The sequence below is a fragment of the Oncorhynchus nerka genome, linkage group LG23 (genome assembly GCF_034236695.1).
Source record: "Oncorhynchus nerka isolate Pitt River linkage group LG23, Oner_Uvic_2.0, whole genome shotgun sequence".
Lineage (NCBI taxonomy): Eukaryota > Metazoa > Chordata > Actinopteri > Salmoniformes > Salmonidae > Oncorhynchus > Oncorhynchus nerka.
This window is the reverse complement of record NC_088418.1, coordinates 25616176-25629840: the sequence shown is the minus strand read 5'-3', so window position 1 is coordinate 25629840 and position 13665 is coordinate 25616176. Positions and strand designations below refer to the sequence as shown.

Genomic DNA, 13665 nt, shown 5'->3' with positions numbered 1-13665 from the left:
CACTCCTGTAGCTTAGCATCCGTGTCATCTGACCACTTCCGTGTTGAGCAAGTCACTGGCACTTCTGCTTTAGTGAGTCACTGGTACTTCCTGCAAGCCTATCAGTCAGATGGAGGGCAAGGGAGAGCTTTGTACACGTTTCTATGTGCGGAGTAAAGTTGGTCTAGAGTTTTTCCTCTGGTTGCACACGTGACATGCTGGTAGAAATGAGGTAAAACGTTTGCCTGTATTAAAGTCCCCAGCCACTTGTTTGTTTATGGCCTTATACCGGTCTTAGTGCCAGCATCGTTTTTTGGTGGTAAATAGGTGAATATAGATGAAAAATATAGATGAAAATTCTCTTAGTAGATAGTGTGGTCTACAGCTTATCATAAGGTACTCTACCTCAAGCGAGCAAAACCTCAAGACTTTCTCAATATTAGACATCACGCACAAGCTGTTATTTACAAATAGACATAGATCACCACCCCTTGTCTTATCTTACCGGAGGTAGCTGTTCGGTCTTGCCGATGAAAGGAAAACTCAGCCAAGTGTATATTATCCATGTCGCTGTTCAGCCACGACTCATGAAACATAAGATATCATAGTTTTTAATGTCCCGTTATAGGATAGTCTCGAACAGAGCTCATCCAGTTTATTCTCCAGTGATTGCACATTGGCCAATAGAATTCTCACAAGGCACCTGGATATACGGCCCCTGTATCTCCGTTTCCTCTTTATGCGGAAAAACAAAGATTTGGGCCTGGTCCGGGAGCAGCAGTATATCTTTGTGTCAGACTCAATAAAGAGTGAGGTGAGTAATCGCTGTTCTGATATCCAGAAGCTCTTTTCGGTCATAAGAGACGGTAGAAGAAACAATATGTACAAAGTCATTTACAAACAATGCGTAAAAACACAGAAAATAGCACAATTGGTTACGAGCCCGTATAACTGCAGCCATCGTCTCCAGAGCCATTATCCATCACCCATTATCCATCACCCGCTGGAGGGGCCGGAGATACACAGCCTTCAGATGGAAGTAACAGCTGGCGAGAAGTGCACAATATCGGTGTTATCTCCATGTTTCTGGTTTGTAATGCTTGTTACTTTCAACAAATAAACTATCAGCCATAATTTCACGTTTGTGTCGATTTCATGCTATAGGTTAGAAATGTATGAAAATGAACCATGCGTCAACATCGCAATGTTGTGCACCACCATATTTTGCCTTACAATATTACGTTGGCCTCAAATAGATCACATAATAGCTATATTAACCATCATTTTCACATCTCACGTTAATGGGAATGTAGTAGGAGATGTCTTTCCCCATTTTCAATTAGGATTATCCCGAAGCTGTGCACCAGAAGAGGAAAGAATTTATCCCAGTCATGAAAGCTGGCAGAGCGCGTGGGGACATTGCTTACATCCCCTATGACAGGCTCATTGTCCACCCTCCCTCCTAAACGCATTGAAAAGATGCCAAGCCTATAGGTTCGCAGCTTCAACAACGCAGCACACACACCAACTGATTAATGGACTGCTGAATTTATTTTTCTCTCTTGCTCCATTTTCTCTTTTCCATATTACGTCTATCTCTGATAAGCTACCCAGGAAAGGGCTGAAAATAGCTCACATGAATATATGTAGCCTTAGAAATAAGGTTAAGGAAATCAATAACTTGCTAACATCAGATAACATTAATATATTAGCCATTTCTGAGACTCACTTAGATAATTCCTTTGATGATACAGCAGTAGCAATACAAGGATATAATGTCTATACAAGAGACAGGAATGCTTATGGGGGAGGTGTTGCTGTATATATTCAGAGTCATATCTCTATAATTCTTAGAGAAGATTTCATGTCAAATGTTATTGAAGTGTTGTGGTTGCAGGTTCACCTGCCTCATCTAAAGCCTATTCATTTCGGGTGTTACTATAGGCCACCAGGTGCTAACAGTCAGTATCTAAATAATGTGTGTGAAATGCTTGATAGTAGAGGTCGACCGATTATGATTTTTCAACGCTGATACTGATACCGATTATCAGAGGACCAAAAAAAACAGATTTTTATTTATTTATTTGTAATACTGACAATTACAACAATACTGAATGAACACGTATTTTAACTTAATATAATACATCAATAAAAATCCATTTAGCCTCAAATAAATAATGAAACATGTTCAATTTGGTTTAAATAATGCAAAAACAAAGTGTTGGAATAGTAAAAGTGCAATATGTGCCATGTAAAAAAGCTAATGTTTGAGTTCCTTGCTCAGAACATGAGAACATATGAAAGTTGGTGGTTCCATTTAACATGAGACTTCAATATTCCAAGGTAAGAGGTTTTAGGTTGTAGTTAATATAGTATTTATAGGACTATTTCTCTCTATACCATTTGTATTTCATATACCTTTGACTATTGGATGTTCTTATAGGCACTTTAGTATTGCCAGTGTAACAGTATAGCTTCCGTCCCTCTCCTCGCCCCTACCTGGGCTCGAACCAGGAACACATCGACAACAGCCACACTCAAAGCAGCGTTACCCATCGACCGAAGGGCGTCTCTGGAGGCTCCGGACCGAAGGGCGTCTCTGGAGGCTCCGAACTGGGCGCAGGCACAGGACTCACCAGGCTGGGGAGACATACCAGAGGCCTCTTCCTTGGCCGAGGCACCGGATATACTCGGCCGTGGAGGCGCACTGGCGGTCTCGAGCGCAGAGCTGACACCACCCGTTCTGGCTGGATGCCCACTTCCACCCGGCAAGTGCGTTACGCTGGCACCGAGCACACCGGCCTGTGAATGCTCGGCCGAGACACAGTGCGCCTCTCCCCATAGCCCGGGGCCTGACCAGTCACCTGCTCGCCACGGTAAGCACGGGGAGTGGGCTCAGGTCTCCAACCTGACTCCGCCACACTCCCCGTGTCCCCCCCAAAAAAATATTTTGGGGGGGCTGCCTCTCGGGCTTCCTTGCCAGCCGTGTTCCCTCATAACGCTGGTCCCTTTTCCTGCTGCCTCCGCTCTCCTGGCTGCCTCCACCTGTTCCCATGGGAGGCGATCCCTTCCAGCCCTGATCTCCTACCATATGTAGGATCCCTTGCCATCCAGGATGTCCTCCCATGTCCAGTCCTCTCTTCCACGCTGCTTGGTCCTTTGGTGGTTGGTAATTCTGTAACGGTATTCGTATGAAGTAGAAGGAGACCAAAGTGCAGCGTCGTAAGTGTTCATACTCTATTTCAACTGAACACTAGATGACCAAAATAACAAAGTGAATGAACGAAAACCGAAACAGTCCTGTCAGGTGCAGAAACACAAAACAGAAAACAACTCCCCAGCAAAACCCTGTGGGGAAAAGCTACCTAAGTATGGTTCCCAATCAGAGACAACGATAGTCAGCTGTCCCTGATTGAGAACCATACCTGGCCAAAACAAAGAAATACAAAAACACAGAAAAAAGAACATAGAATGCCCACCCAAATCACACCCTGACCAAACCAAAATAGAGACATAAAAAGCTCTAAGGTCAGGGGGTGACACTGACAAGGTAAAAATCTGTAGTTCTGCCCCTGAACAAGGCAGTTAACCCACCGTTCCTAGGCCGTCATTGAAAATAAGAATATGTTCTTAACTGACTTGCCTAGTAAAATAAAGGTATAAAACAAAAACAAAACAAAAAAATATCGGCAAAATCGGCGCCCAAAAATACAGATTTCCGATTGTTATGAAAACTTGAAATCGGCCCTAAATAATCGGCTATTCCGATTAACCGGTCGACCTCTACTTGATAGTGTATGTGATGTAAATGGAGAGGTCTACTTTTTAGGGAACCTGAATATTGACTGGTTTTCATCAAGCTGTCCTCTGCTCAAGAGGAAGTTTCTCACTGTAACCAGTGCCTGTAATCTGGTTCAGGTTATTAATCATCCTACCAGGGTGTTTACAAACACAACAGGAACATGATCCTCCACATGTATTAATCACATTTGTACTTTGTTCTAAAGCTGTATCCGTACCCATTGGATGCAGTGATTCAAATATAGTGGCTATATCCAGGAAAGCCAAAGTTCCCTAAGCTGGGCCTTAACAGATCATACCAAAACTTTAGCTATGACTCTTAAGTGGATGATGTTACAAATATTTGTTGGTCTGATGTAATTAATAAGGAGCATCCAGACACTGCACTTGATGAATTTATTAAATTGCTTCTTCCAATTATTGATAAACATCCACCAAAACTTAGTGTTAGAACTGTTAAGGCTCCACAGATTGATGAGGAATTTAAAAAACTGTATGGAATCAAGAAGGTAGAAATAAAAACACTACAAACAGAGGATATAGAAGGCTCAGTATGCTGGTATGTATGGGTGTATATGTGTGTTTTGTGTGATTGTAAAAATGTGATGAATTAAGTGAGCAGGAGTTGTGTTGTGGCAGGAGTCGTGACAGAGCGAGAGTCTATACTTTTGCACAGATATGGGATACACATTTAAAAATACAAAAAATATAGTTGGTTTATTTTTTGTCCTATCATAATGGAACGGTGCCAACCCTATATCCTAGACGCCCACCAGAGCGACCCTCCCACTAGAGAAGTCAATTTTATAGGTCTACTGCAAGTAGCCGACGCAGCCAAGACAGAAAGGTGAATGTGGTCAGAGACCCACTAAAGCAGCATCGCCCCCTCAAAAGTCTGGCAGGGTTGGTCCAAAAGCCAAAGCCCCCGGATGGGTGAGCAAAAAGACAAGGTTTTTATTAAAGCTGCTAATGAGAACTTTGATGACTTCGTACTTAGCCAGTGGGAATTTCGGGTGGAGTATCCCCACCCAGGTAGTGTCAGTGCTGGCAACACTAGCTGCAGTAAACCATGGGGAGGGAGTCACACTGGAACAATCAGAGAGGGGGAAAATTATTGCGTACCTGGCGGCACAGAATAATCTAACGGTCTGACTGCACAGAGGTGTTTGGGAAAATGGGTCACAATGGGGAACCTGTGTGTGTGTGTTGGGGGGAAGGGGAGTATCCGAGCTCCATCAGCTAGGACTAGATATTGGTTATTCAAATCTTCCCATTCCTGCTCAATTTGGCATGCCTTCTGAAACAACCAATCTGTATACGCATTCACACATCAAGTATTCTCTTGACTTGGGCTCGGGGATGGAACAACTGTTGAACCTCTGAGCTTGTTGTTGTTGTTGTTGTTGTTGTGTGTGTGTGTGTGGGGGGGGCAGTGTAGGTCGATCTATTGGTGGAAGGGGAGAGAGAAGAAGAGGTGTTTGTGTGAGAGGGATGGGATGAGTAAGTGTATGCATCCCATATCTGTTGACAAAAATGTCAATGTTCTACTGCCACTCCTTGTTATAGGTAGAAACGCGTACATTATTACGCATATTATTCGTCAATTGTGGGAATGAATTAAGCAAAAATATAAAAACGCAACATGTGAAGTGTTGGTCCCATGTTTCATGAGCTGAAAGAAAAGATCCCAGAAATGTTTAATATGCACAAAAAAATTATTTCTCTAAAGTATTGTGCACATAATCCATCCACCTGACAGGTGTGGCATAACAATAAGCTGATTAAACAGCATGATCATGCCACAGGTGCACCTTGTGCTGGGGACAATTAAAGGCCACTTTATAATGTGCAGTTTTGTCACACAGCACAATGCCACAGATGTCTGAAGTTTTGAGGGAGCGTGCAATTGGCACACTGTCTGCAGGACTGTCCACCAGAGCTGTTGCCAGAGAATTGAATGCTCATTTCTCTACCATAAGCCACTTCCAATGTAATTTTATTTGGCAGTACGTCCAACCGACCTCACAACTGCACACCACGTGTATGGCGTCTTGTGGGCGAGCAGTTTGCTGAAGTGTGCTCCATGATGGCGGTGGAGTTATGATTTTGGGCAGAGATACTGTGATGAGATCCTGAGGCCCATTGTCGTGCCATTCATCCACTTCCATCACCTCATATTTCAGCATGATAATGCACAGCCCTATATCACAAGGATCTATAGACAATTCCTGGAAGATTAAAATGTCCCAGTTCTTCATACTCACCAGATATGTCACCCATTGAGCATGTTTGGGATGCTCTGGATCGATGTGTACAACAGCGTGTTCCAGTTCCCGCAAATATTCAGCAACTTCGCACAGCCATTGAAGAGAAGTGGGACAACATTGCACAGGCCAGAATCAACAGCCTGATCAACACTATGCCAAGGAGATGTGTCGCGCCGCACGAGGCAAATGGTGGTCACATCAGATGAGTCCCGGTCAGCGCCGTTTAAGATGAGGAAGGACATTTTTTTTTTCATGAGCATGGCCTTATTTCTATTACAGCATATTGGATGACTCTCATTCATATTCCAATCACCCAGTTCAATATAACAGCGATAGGTTTAGGCTACTGTAACAGGGTTGAAATAGACATCCTTAGTTGTATGACTTTTGTCATAATTAAGCAGCCAGGTTATGTATATGTATGTATAGTTGTATAGCCACTTGCTCTATTATTTGAATAACTGCATCCCCGTATATATATATATATATATATATATATATATATATATATATATATATATATATATATATACGTATGATCACACAGCATCCAGTCAAAGGGTTGTTAACTCTACTGGATCAGTGTCCTGAAATCAGGACAGTTGCTGCTCAATATGTGATATATCACTAGAATGGCGTTGTAAACAAAAGCTAACAAAAGCTTAAATGATTGTTAATGTGTCTGCAGTGTCTAATTTACAGTAGCTATTACAGCGGGGGGAAAATACCACGCTATTGTTTGAGGAGAGTGCACAACAACAAAACACTTTTATCACAGCAACTGGTTTGATACATTCACCTCTGACAGTATATAATGTACTTATATTCAGTAATATTACTCTGATTTGTCATCCTGAGGGTCCCAAAGATAAAATATAGCATAGTTATGTTTGATAAAATACATTTCTATATGCTAACGCAACCCTTTTGTTCAGGGACACATTATTCCACTTCTGTTGGTCACATGTCTGTGGAACTTGTTCAGTTTGTCTCAGTTGTTGAATCTTGTTATGTTCATAGAAATATTTACACATGTTAAGTTTGCTGAAAATGAAAGCAGTTGACAGTGAGAGGACGTTTCTTTTTTTTGCTGAGTTTAGATATGTGCTCACCCCCCTGCTAAAATAAAGGTTCAATAAAATATGTAACAGTAAACTTGTGTTCTAACTGACTTATGCTAAAGGCTAGCTACAGTGGCTTGCGAAAGTATTCACCCCCTTGGCATTGTTCCTATTATGTTGCCTTACAACCTGGAATTAAAATAGATTTTTGGGTGGTTTGTATCACTTGCTTTAAACAACATGCATACCACTTTCAAGATGCAACATATTATTTATTGTGAAACAAACAAGAAAAACTTGAGCGTGCATAACTATTCACCGCACCATAGTCAACACTTTGTAGAGCCACCTTTTGCAGCAATTGCAACTGCAAGTCTATTGGGGTATATCTCTATAAGCTTGGCACATCTAGTCACTGGGATTTTTGCCCATTCCTCAAGGCAAAACTTCTCCAGCTCCTTCAAGTTCAATGGGTTCCACTGGTGTACAGCAATCTTTAAGTCATACCACAGATTCTCAATTGGATTGAGGTCTGGGCTTTGACTAGGCCATTCCAAGACATTTAAATGTTTCCCCTTAAACCACGCAAGTGTTGCTTTAGCAGTATGCTTAGGGTCAGTCTCAAATCTCTGGAAGACTGAAACAGGTTTCCCTCAAGAATTTCCCTGTATTTAGCACCATCCATCATTCCTTCAATTCTGACTGTCGCCATTGGCGTCGACTAATTGAGATCCTAATAAATCTAAATTAAAAAATGACTATTCATGCTTAGCCCTACCAATCAGATGCTCTCCAGCTGTCCTAGTCATGCACTCTCCTTGTGTCTTGAAAGAATAAACATTTTTATTCTCTTCACAAATGGCAAACACATCATGCTTATCACATTTCCATGGCTTCACACAAGGTAATTGAACCCCAGAATCATAAAAAAATATATTTTTAACCACTAATCTGTCGATAGAAGCTCACGTGAGAAGCAGACTAATTCATTTCCTTCTAATAGTTTGCATAAACAAGCAATCCATAGTGTATTGAATCATTGTACCATCGAAACCGCTGTTAAATATCTTTTCAATAACGAAAAATATTGTATTTTCAGCTGTTTGACGCTTTTGTGCAAAACCGAAAATAAAAGACGCAAAAAACGAAACATAAGAATGGGAAGCATAGACTTGCTTTCAATGAGAATGACAGATATACAGTGGGGCAAAAAAGTATTTAGTCAGCCAGATCTCAACCCCATAGAAAATCTTTGGAGGGAGTTGAAAGTCCGTGTTGACCAGCAACAGCCCCAAAAACATCACTGCTCTAGAGGAGATCTGCATGGAGGAATGAGCCAAAATACCAGCAACAGTGTGTGAAAACCTTGTGAAGACTTACAGAAAACGTTTGACCTCCGTCATTGCCAACAAAGGGTATTTGACTCTTATTTGACTCTTTGCAAACTGGAATCCATATATCTGGAGGCTGCATTCATTGTAGCTGGGGATTTTAACAAGGCTAATCTGAAAACAAGACTCCATAAATTTTATCAGCATATCGATTGCGCAACCAGGGCTGGAAAAACCTTGGATCATTGCTATTCCAACTTCCGCGACGCATATAAGGCCCTGCCCCGCTCTCCTTTCGGAAAAGCTGACCACGACTCCATTTTGTTGATCCCTGCCTACAGACAGAAACTAAAACAAGAAGCTCCCGCACTGAGGTCTGTTCAACGCTGGTCCGACCAATCTGATTCCACACTCCAAGACTGCTTCCATCACGTGGACTGGGATATGTTCCGACAAGGGTCAGACAACAACATTGACGAATACGCTGATTCGGTGAGCGAGTTCATTAGAACGTGCGTTGAAGATGTCGTTCCCATAGCAAAGATTAAAACATTCCCAAACCAGAAACCGTGGATTGATGGCAGCATTCGCGTGAAACTGAAAGCGCGAACCACTGCTTTTAATCAGGGCAAGGTGACTGGAAACATGACCGAATACAAACAGTGTAACTATTCCCTCCGCAAGGCAATCAAACAAGCTAAGCGTCAGTATAGAGACAAAGTAGAATCTCAATTCAACGGCTCAGGCACAAGAGGTATGTGGCAGGGTCTACAGTCAATCACGGATTACAAAAAGAAAACCAGCCCCGTCATGGACCAGGATGTCTTGCTCCCAGGCAGACTAAATCACTTTTTTGCCCGCTTTGAGGACAATACAGTGCCACTGACACGGCCCGCAACTAAAACATGCAGACTCTCCTTCACTGCAGCCGACGTGAGGAAAACATTTAAACGTGTCAACCCTCGCAAGGCTGCAGGCCCAGCCGGCATCCCCAGCCGCGCCCTCAGAGCATGCGCAGACCAGCTGGCTGGTGTGTTTACGGACATATTCAATCAATCCCTATCCCAGTCTGTTGTTCCCACATGCTTCAAGAGGGCCACCATTGTTCCTGTTCCCAAGAAAGCTAAGGTAACTGAGCTAAACGACTACCGCCCCGTAGCACTCACTTCCGTCATCATGAAGTGCTTTGAGAGACTAGTCAAGGACCATATCACCTCCACCCTACCTGACACCCTAGACCCACTCCAATTTGCTTACTGCCCAAATAGGTCCACAGACGATGCAATCTCAACCACACTGCACACTGCCCTAACCCATCTGGACAAGAGGAATACCTATGTGAGAATGCTGTTCATCGACTACAGCTCGGCATTTAACACCATAGTGCCCTCCAAGCTCGTCATCAAGCTCGAGACCCTGGGTCTCGACCCCGCCCTGTGCAACTGGGTACTGGACTTCCTGACGGGCCGCCCCCAGGTGGTGAGGGTAGGCAACAACATCTCCACCCCGCTGATCCTCAACACTGGGGCCCCACAAGGGTGCGTTCTGAGCCCTCTCCTGTCCTCCCTGTTCACCCACGACTGCGTGGCCACGCACGCCTCCAACTCAATCATCAAGTTTGCGGAAGACACAACAGTGGTAGGCTTGATTACCAACAACGACGAGACGGCCTACAGGGAGGAGGTGAGGGCCCTCGGAGTGTGGTGTCAGGAAAATAACCTCACACTCAACGTCAAGAAAACTAAGGAGATGATTGTGGACTTCAGGAAACAGCAGAGGGAACACCCCCCTATCCACATCGATGGAACAGTAGTGGAGAGGGTAGTAAGTTGTAAGTTCCTCGGCGTACACATCACAGACAAACTGAATTGGCCCACCCACACAGACAGCATCGTGAAGAAGGCGCAGCAGCGCCTCTTCAACCTCAGGAGGCTGAAGAAATTCGGCTTGTCACCAAAAGCACTCACAAACTTCTACAGATGCACAATCGAGAGCATCCTGTCGGGCTGTATCACCGCCTGGTACGGCAACTGCTCCACCCACAACCGTAAGGCTCTCCAGAGGGTAGTGAGGTCTGCACAACGCATCACCGGGGGCAAACTACCTGCCCTCCAGGACACCTACACCACCCGATGTCACAGGAAGGCCATAAAGATCATCAAGGACAACAACCACCCGAGCCACTGCCTGTTCACCCCGCTATCATCCAGAAGGCGAGGTCAGTACAGGTGCATCAAAGCTGGGACCGAGAGACTGAAAAACAGCTTCTATCTCAAGGCCATCAGACTGTTAAACAGCCAACACTAACATTGAGTGGCTGCTGCCAACACACTGACTCAACTCCAGCCACTTTAATAATGGGAATTGATGGGAAATGATGTCAAATATATCACTAGCCACTTTAAACAATGCTACCTAATATAATGTTACATACCCTACATTATTCATCTCATATGTATACGTATATACTGTACTCTATATCATCTACTGCATCCTTATGTAATACATGTATCACTAGCCACTTTAACTATGCCACTTTGTTTACATACTCATCTCATATGTATATACTGCACTCAATACCATCTACTGTATCTTGCCTATGCTGCTCTATACCATCACTCATTCATATATCTTATGTACATATTCTTTATCCCCTTACACTTGTGTCTATAAGGTAGTAGTTTTGGAATTGTTAGTTAGATTACTTGTTGGTTATTACTGCATTGTCGGAACTAGAAGCACAAGCATTTCGCTACACTCGCATTAACATCTGCTAACCGTGTGTATGTGACAAATAACATTTGATTTGATTGATTTTTTGTATAAAAGTATTGAGATAAACTTTTGTTATTGACCAAATACTTATTTTCCACCATAATTTGCAAATAAATTCATTAAAAATCCTACAATGTGATTTTCTGGATTTTTTTCCCTCATTTTGTCTGTCATGGTTGAAGTGTACCTATGATGAAAATTACAGGCCTTTCTCATCTTTTTAAGTGGGAGAACTTGCACAATTGGTGGCTGACTAAATACCTTTTTGCCCCACTGTATAAACTCACATTTCTGTGAATTTGGTCAGGTTTCCCAAAGACGCTTTAACATTGTGTTACTTTCTTCCCTCCCGTCTCTCCTGTAACTTCTCACAGGCTAACATCCAAGAATAGCTAACATGGGTTAAGAAAATGACATATGTATGGAACCTTAAACAACTAAACACAACTCTAAAAACATGTCTGGGTCTGTTTTTTTCCGTACATCGCTCAAAACCACTTTTTGTTGATACCTGGGCTAAACATGTTCGGACTGGTTTGTTTTATTGCAGGGAGCTCATCCACTGCATTAGGCACGTGCTGAGTTCACTCCGTAATTTTAGCTTCCGTGTCATCTGAGAAAATGGGAGTGTTACTTTCATCTTGGTTCTCCCCTACTTCTACTCCCACAAATAGTCACACACAAAGTTTTGTTTTGTGAATGATATGTCCTCTATTGTCTGGACTGTTTCACAACAAGTTACCTCATTGGGGGGAAAAATAGTTTTATATTTTAATGTTAAAGTTGTTTGGATTTGACTCTCCATCTCTGCTTGTCCACATAACCACCATTAAGACATAGGGCATAGTCCGAGTCAATATTCACGTAACAATAAGGAATTCCCCTCGGCCACTCCGAAAATTGGGGAAAACATACATTAATTCCCATTGACCCTCATTGTAAAAGAGCCAACATCGTCATAGATTTTTTTTGCCTTACATAAATAACAAAACATGCCGAAAAGCTGCTGTGTTGTTCAATGTACATGTAACCAGGACACAAATCCTGACCTACGGTTTGCAATGATCCCACGTAAGGATATAGACCCTGCGAGAAGAAGCCCTGTGGCTTCAGGCTATTCGGCATGGGAGAGTGGGAAATTGAGATCATGTGTGCATGGAAAACATTTCATCACAGGTAAGACATTTCACTTGTTTAGTAAAGTCCGTTGTAACTCCACTGCCTACTTGGAGCCACTGCTCCAAAAAACCCATAAAAAAAGCCAGACTACGGTTTGCACCTGCCCATGGGGACAAAGATCGTATTTTTTGGAGAAATGTCCTCTGGTCTGATGAAACAAAAATAGAACTGTTTGGCCATAATGACCATCGTTATGTTTGAAGGGAAAGGGGGAGGGGGAGGCTTGCAAGCCGAAGAATACCATCCCAACTGTGAAGCACGTGGGTGGCAGCATCAAGTTGTGAGGGTGCTTTGCTGTAGGAGGGACTGGTGCACTTCACAAAATATATGGTATCATGAGGAGGAAAATTACGTGGATATTGATATATTGATATTGAAGCAACACCTCAAGACATCAGTCAGGAAGTTAAAGCTTGGTCGCAAATGGGTCTTCCAAATGGACAATGACCCGAAGCATACTTCCAAAGTTGTGGCAAAATGGCTCAAGGACAACAAAGTCAAGTTATTGGAGTGGCCATCAAAAAGCCCTGACCTCAATCCTATAGAAAATGTGTGGGCAGAACTGAAAAAGCGTGTGCGAGCAAGGAGGCCTACAAACCTGACTCAGTTACACCAGCTCTGTCAGGAGGAATGGGCAAAAATTCACCCAACTTATTCTGGGCAGGTTGTGGAAGGCTACCTGAAACGTTTGACCCAAGTTAAACAATTTAAAGGCAATGCTACCAAATACTAATTGAGTGTATGTAAACTTCTGACACACTGGGAATATGATGAAAGAAATAAAAGCTGAAATAAATCATTCTCTCTAATATTATTCTGACATTTCACATTCTCAAAAATAAAGTGGTGATCCTAACTGACCTAAGACAGGGAATTTTTACTCGAATTAAATATCAGGAATTGTGAAAAACTGAGTTTAAATGTATTTGGCTAAGATGTAAACTTCTGACTTCAACTGAACATATATTTTATAAATGTTTTTTTTATTTTTAATCCCAATGTATCGTGTAGTAAATCTTAACAAAAAGACTCCACTATGCAACTATCCATTTCAATAGAACGTCACTGCAACAACTGTTTCAGAGCACTCTCGTCTGAGTGGGCCAGAGTGCAAAATAACTGATGAATTTACCAACTATCAACACCGTTGAATATGGCCGGTGTCAGTAAACGTTGGGAGATAAACGTAATTCAATTGTTGCCAGGAGCACAGTTACAGTCACTAAACTCTCTGGGTAACATGAAAACAACCTAACCGGATCTGCTATGAAG

At 42.7% G+C, this 13665-nt stretch overlaps 1 protein-coding gene across 4 annotated transcripts in view; it reads right to left on the bottom strand.

Annotated features, from left to right (window-relative positions):
- Positions 1 to 13665, bottom strand: part of ankfn1b (ankyrin repeat and fibronectin type III domain containing 1b) — a 296942-nt gene that overhangs the window by 229643 nt on the left and 53634 nt on the right. The window lies entirely within an intron of this gene.